This window comes from Neomonachus schauinslandi, chromosome 5 (genome assembly GCF_002201575.2).
Source record: "Neomonachus schauinslandi chromosome 5, ASM220157v2, whole genome shotgun sequence".
NCBI lineage: Eukaryota > Metazoa > Chordata > Mammalia > Carnivora > Phocidae > Neomonachus > Neomonachus schauinslandi.
Genome location: NC_058407.1, coordinates 58,346,599 through 58,353,161, shown reverse-complemented (window position 1 = coordinate 58,353,161; position 6,563 = coordinate 58,346,599). Strand labels below are relative to the sequence as shown.

The 6,563-nt window shown below is 39.8% G+C and overlaps 1 pseudogene; it reads right to left on the bottom strand.

Moving 5' to 3' along the window:
* Nucleotides 1-2,036: 2,036 nt before the first annotated feature.
* Nucleotides 2,037-3,809, bottom strand: LOC110577803 (annotated as a pseudogene).
* Between the last annotated feature and the right edge of the window lie 2,754 nt (nucleotides 3,810-6,563).

The window sequence follows — 6,563 nt, the reverse complement described above, 5'->3', positions numbered from 1 at the left end:
AATAAAAAAAGGCATCTTCATGAATGTAAGCTCTCAATTTATCTCCTATGTGCCTTTTCTCAGTAAAGGTGTTTTCCACCAGAAAGAGGAAATAAGCCAAGAAAGAGGAAGACCTGAGATCAAGGACATAGGAATTTACACATGAGACCAGTGAAAATCATTCCTAGGATGATGACAAAGGGAAGTCTCAGGATATCAACTATGTAACCGGTCCAGAGAGCAACAAGTCCAGACTAATAGGCACAAAGGTAGGTTCCAGAGGATGTCACTAAGAAAACAAACAAACAAAAAATGGAATCAATAGATTATCTAAGACATTTGATTTGTGAAATTTTTCACTGAGAAATCACTGGAGGCTGTAGGAAGAATCAGGCCTAGCATAACTGGGCAGAGGTAGACTTACCATAAAGCTAATGAATTTTAACCTTCAGGGCCTCTCACCTACATGAATCCTTTACAAGGTACTATGACTAATTTGCTCCAAAAGTATGTATTCTACTTAAAAGGATCTTTCAAAATATGTAAACTTCACATAAAGCCTGTATCTCCCCTGGTGGTGATTTTCTAATTCCATAATTCCTTCTGAAATTGTTGGCTGTGATTTTTCTAAAAAAAAGAAAGAAAGAAAGAAATTTCCCAGGGTGCCTGGGGGGCTCGGTCAGTTATCTAACTCTTGATCTCAGGGTCATTAGTTCTACTCCCAGGGTGAAGCTTACTTAAAAAAAAAATTTTCCCTTATTAGTTATTAGGTAACCCTGAAATATAGTCCTTTACAGGTTAGAATATATGTTTGATTCTTTCCTCTATTTATAAATTTTTGGGAATACTTAGTTAATAACCTAGAAACCTCTAAAAGTGACCAAGTTTTTCTTTGTTTGCTTTGGGGTTTTTAGGATATAATTACAAAATCATGATAAAAATATATATATATCAGGGGCGCCTGCATGGAGTGAGTTAAAAGTCTGACCTCGGCTCAGGTCATGATCTCAGGGTCCTGGGATCTAGCCCCACATTGGGCTCCCTGATCAGCGGGGAGTCTGCGTCTCCCTCTCCCTCTGCCCCTCCCCCCCACTCCTGTGTGCTCTCTCTTCCTTTCAAATAAATAAATAAAATCTTTAAAATATATACATATATATTTATCTAGCATCTCAAAAATTTCCTTTATGTCCCCTTTCAGTCACTACTCCCAAATGTAACCATCATCTTAACTTCTTTTTTTTAAAATATTTTATTTATTTATTTATTTGAGAGAGCGAGAATGAGAGAGAGAAAGAGAGCACATGAGGGGGGAGGGTCAGAGGGAGAAGCAGACTCCCTGCTCAGCAGGGAGCCTGATGCAGGACTCGAGATGCGGGACTCGATCCTGGGACTCCAGGATCATGACCTGAGCCAAAGGCAGTCGCTTAACCAACTGAGCCATCCAGGCTCCCCCCACCATCTTAACTTCTAACAGTAGTAATGGTCTTACTTATTTTTATATTTTATATAAATGTAATCAGCATGATTTCTTTTTGTTTTGGTTTGGGTTTTCTTGTTTGTTTTTTGTTTTTTTGTGGGGTTTGTTTGTTTGTTTTTGTAACACCTTTTTTTTTTTTTAAGAGCGAACCGTTTTTAGTATTCCCAAACTGTAAATAATGGGAAACTGAAGTATCAAAGGAAACACATCAGGGATCATATATAACAGACAAAAACCTTTAAATTTTCTTATTGCCTTTATACAATCAATGCGTAATATTTAAATAAAACTGAGTTCCTTATTAGGCAAACAATTTTTCATATGCTGCGTTCTCTTTTTTTGTTTTTGTTTTTTTTTTTTTAAAGATTTTATTTATTTATTTGAGACAGAGAGAATGAAAGAGAGAGAGCACATGAGAGGGGGGAGGGTCAGAGGCAGAAGCAGGCTCCCAAGGAGCAGGGAGCCCGATGCGGGACTCGATCCAGGGACTCAATCCAGGGACTCCAGGATCATGACCTGAGCCGAAGGCAGTCGCTTAACCAACTGAGCCACCCAGGCGCCCTGCTGCGTTTGCTTTATCTTTCTTTGCCTTTATCTTTTGTTTGACTTTCAGCAATTCTGCCTGGATAGCTTTATCTTCCCGTGCTAGCTTTCTTAAGATCAGCCAGTGCTTGATCATAGTCTTTTAATCCTTGCCATCCTTGAGCTCTAGGGTACAATGTTTTGGTATTTGATGGGTCAATTTCAAGAGACTCCAAACAACTGTCAGTTGCTCCCTGCCAGTTTGACATCTTCACTTTACAAGCACCAATATTCAGCACGCAGTTTAAAGCTATTAGTGGCAGCTTCCATCTATCTGCTTTCTCAACAACAGTCTTTGAACCTTCCACATATCTTAAAACTTTCATATATATATATTTAAGATTTTATTTATTTATTTGACAGAGAAAGACACAGCGAGAGAGGGAACACAAGCAGGGGGAGTGGGAGAGGGAGAAGCAGGCTACCCGCTGAGCAGGGAGCCCGATGCGGGGGCTCAATCTCAGGACCCTGGGATCATGACCCGAGCTGAAGGCAGACGCTTAATGACTGAACCACCCAGGCGCCCCACTTTCTCATTTTTTTTTAAGATTTTATTTATTCATGAGAGACAGAGAGAGAGAGAGAGAAGCAGAGGGAGAAGCAGGCTCCCAAGGAGCAGGGAGCCCGATGCGGGACTCGATCCCAGGACCCTGGGATCATGACCTGAGCCGAAGGCAGACGCTTAACCATCTGAGCCACCCAGGCGCCCTCTCATATTTTTTAATGGCCATCTCCAAGTTCTGGGATATGAAAAAAGTACTTCCAATGTCTTTTAAGTCTTCTGTTATTACTAAAATTTTATCTACATCTTTTAAATCTATATCTGCATCCTCAGGGAAATCTGGATGACTGTCACCAGAACCATCTTTTGGGAATATGCCCCAATCATCCCCTTCCTTCAATTTTCCACATTCTGCAATAATGCACAATTTGGCAGGTTTTTCACCTTTCACTTCTACATTTTCCAGTATCCTTGCCACACTCATTCCTTTAATTACTTGGCCAACAGGTGGTAACCTGTCTCCCATCCAAATGAAGAGTCAAAACTATTGTGATAAAGAACTGAGAACCATTTGTATTGCAGCCTTCGTTTGCCATGCTCAATAGACCTTCCTGATCATGCTTATAATAGAAATTTCCATCTTCAGGGGTGCCTGGGTGACTCAGTCATTAAGCGTCTGCCTTTGGCTTGGGTCATGATCCCAGGATCCTGGGATTGAGCCCCGCGTGGGGCTCTCTGCTCTGCAGAGAGCCTGCTTCTCCCTCTCCCACTCCGCCTGCTTGTGTTCCCTCTCTTGCTGTGTCTCTCTCCGTCAAATGAATAAATAAAATCTTTAAAAAATCTTTTTTCAGGCACCTGGGTGGCTCTCTCTCCACTCATGCTCTCTCTCTGTCTTTCTGTCCCTCTCTCTCTCAAATAAATAAATGAAATCTTAAAAAAAAAAAAAGAAATTTTCATCCTCAAATTTTTCACCATAAATACTTTCTCTACCTGTCCGATTTTGATATGAGAAGTCTACACCTTGAATCATAAATTTCTTAAAAATTCAATGGAAAGAACATTCATTGAAATGGAGAGGTTTCCCAGTGGTGGGTCCAATGCCTTTTTCTCCTGTACACAAAGCACAAAATTTTTCTGCTGTTTTGGGTACAACATCTGCAAACAATTCTAAGACAATTCTACCAACTTTCTCCCTCCAATATCCACACCAAAGAAGACCTGGGGGTTACTGGGGTTGAAGGGATTAGTTTGAGGGAATGGGTGAGACATTTTGAATTGCAGATGCACTTGGGAGCGGACTCCTATTTCTTTTTAATTAAAAAGCTCTTCTATGGGGCGCCTGGGTGACTTAGTCATTAGGCGTCTGCCTTCAGCTCAGGTCATGGTCCCAGGGTCCTGGGATCGAGCCCTGCATCGGGCTCCCTGCTTGGAGGGAAGTCTGCTTCTCCCTCTCCTTCTCCCCCTGCTTGTGTTCCCTGTCTCTCTGTGTTTCTCTCTCTGTCAAATAAATAAATAAAATCTTAAAAAAAAAAGAATAAAGTGTATTTGGTTGTTTTACTTTTCATTTCTGATAAAGAAACATTACACATAGGAAAACAAAGATAACAATACAAGTCAGAAGACAATGGAATGACATCTTTGAAGTAATAAAAGAAATTCTATATAGAATTCTATATCAAGTGAAAATTGAATTGTCTTCTTATTTCTGACTATGACAAAGTAACTGGCATCAGACTAGCCCTCCCACCACACACACACACACACACACACATACCTAGAAAACTGCACAAAATATATGAAACTTCTGTGTTTTTTGGGGGGGTTCCTTTTTTTAAATTTTAAGTTCAATTAATTAACAATAGTGTATTATTAGTTTCAGAGTTAGAGTTCAGTGATTCATCAGTTGCATACAACACCCAGTGCTCATTCCATCACGTGCCCTACTTCATGCCCACCACCCAGTTACCCCAACACCCCCTCACCTCCCCTCCAGCAAGCCTCATGAAACTACTGTTTTAAGATATTGGGCAAAGGTAGCATAAGATTGTGATCCCTAAGAGAAAAGGAGAAAGCAAATTATGTGCACTTTCCAATTATCCCAACTATCTACCCATAAATTCTCTTCAGACGATATAGCGCAAGGATGGGAAATCCAAGCAGAGTACGTGGTTTTGTTGAGCTGAGGAGACAGAGATTTGATTTCAGGGAGGCTGAGGAGGCTGGATTCTGTGAGACAGTACTAGAGAGAAGGGAGCTATGCAAAGAAAGAGCTCCACAAATGTGCATAGTGGTCCTGTGAGTCTTTGGCTGAACAGTAGGCTGCACGTGCATGGCATGAGAGGGCAGACTCCTTAAAACTGGCCAAAAATAAACTACCAGGTAAAGAACAATTGTAGGGGAATTATAAAGTGAATAATTACTGGAGCTTACACAGGGATGTAAGAAATTAGAGTTCTAACTAGTCAGACTGGAGAGACCATGTCAAACATTCAGAGCATTGGGCGCCTGGGTGGCTCAGTTGGTTAAGCGATTGCCTTCGGCTCAGGTCATGATCCCGGAGGCCTGGGATCAAGTCCCACATCAGGCTCCCAGCTCAGCGGGGAGCCTGCTTCTCCCTCTGACCCTCTCCCCTCTCATGCTGTTTCTCTCTCTCTCTTTCTCTCAAATAAATAAATAAATAAAATCTTTAAAAAAAAAAACATTCAGAGCATTCATTAGTTACCTCAAAAAAGCTGTGCCTTAGGAGTGGACTTCTACTAACTAACTCAAGAATAAAGCTACTCTAGACCTGCCCTAACAAAGTTTAAAAATTTGCCTCAAAAATATCAAGTTGAGGGCGCCTGGGTGGCTCAGATGGTTAAGCGTCTGCCTTCGGCTCAGGTCATGATCCCAGGGTCCTGGGATCGAGTCCCACATCGGGCTCTCCGCTCAGCGGGGAGCCTGCTTCTCCCTCTGACCCTCTCCCCTCTCATGCTGTTTCTCTCTCGCTCACTCTCTAAAAAATAAATAAAATCTTAAAAAAAAAAAACATAAAAAAAATATCAAGTTGATATGCAAGTAAATTAACTGCCTGTCAGAACAAAGCCCAATACCCTTCAAGAAAGACAATAAAATCCAGAAATTCCACAATGTAACATTTACAATGTCCAGTGTCTAATAAACATGCTCCTTCCAACCACCAAAGAAATAAATAGATAAATAAGCAAAATTTTTTAAAACTGTGATCTATAGCCAGGAGAAAAATTAGACAGTAAAAACAGACCCAGAAATGACAGAAATTATGCAATTAATTGGTAAAGACTTCAAAACATCAGTTATAAGTTCAAATATTTAAAGAAAACCATAAATCCAATGAGGAAAGATATAGAGACTATACAAAAGAAATGAAAAATACCATTGTATGGCCTTAACAGAAAATTAGATGATGAAGGTGAAAAGATCAGTGAACTTGAAGATGTAGAAATAAGAACTATGTTACCTGAAGCACAGAGAGAAAAGAAAGCTGGAGGAGAAATAAAGAGAGCCTCAGTGATCTGTTGGATGATATCAAGCATTCTACCATATATGTAATTTGGAGCACTGGAAAACAAGGGGAGCAGAAAAGAATATTTGCAGAAATTATGGCAAAAAATTCACAAGATTTAGTGAAAAAATATCAACTACCAGATCCAAAAAATCTGATGAATCTCACGCAGGATAAATACAAAAAAAAAATTATACCTAGACATAGCATAATCAAATTGCTGAACACCAATGATAAAAAGGAAATCTGAAAAGAAGACAGAGAAAAAGATATAAATACTGAAGCAAAGACAAGCATAAGCATTGACTTCTCATCAGAAACATTCAAGACAGAAGATGATTGATTGACACCTTTAAAGTGCTAAATGAAAAAAGTGTCAAATTACAATAGTATTTCCAGTGTATGTAAAAATGAAGACAAAAAAGAAATTTTAAGACAAACAAAAGCTGAAAAATTTTATCACTTACATTACCAGACATGTCAAAGGAGGTTCTTCAGAT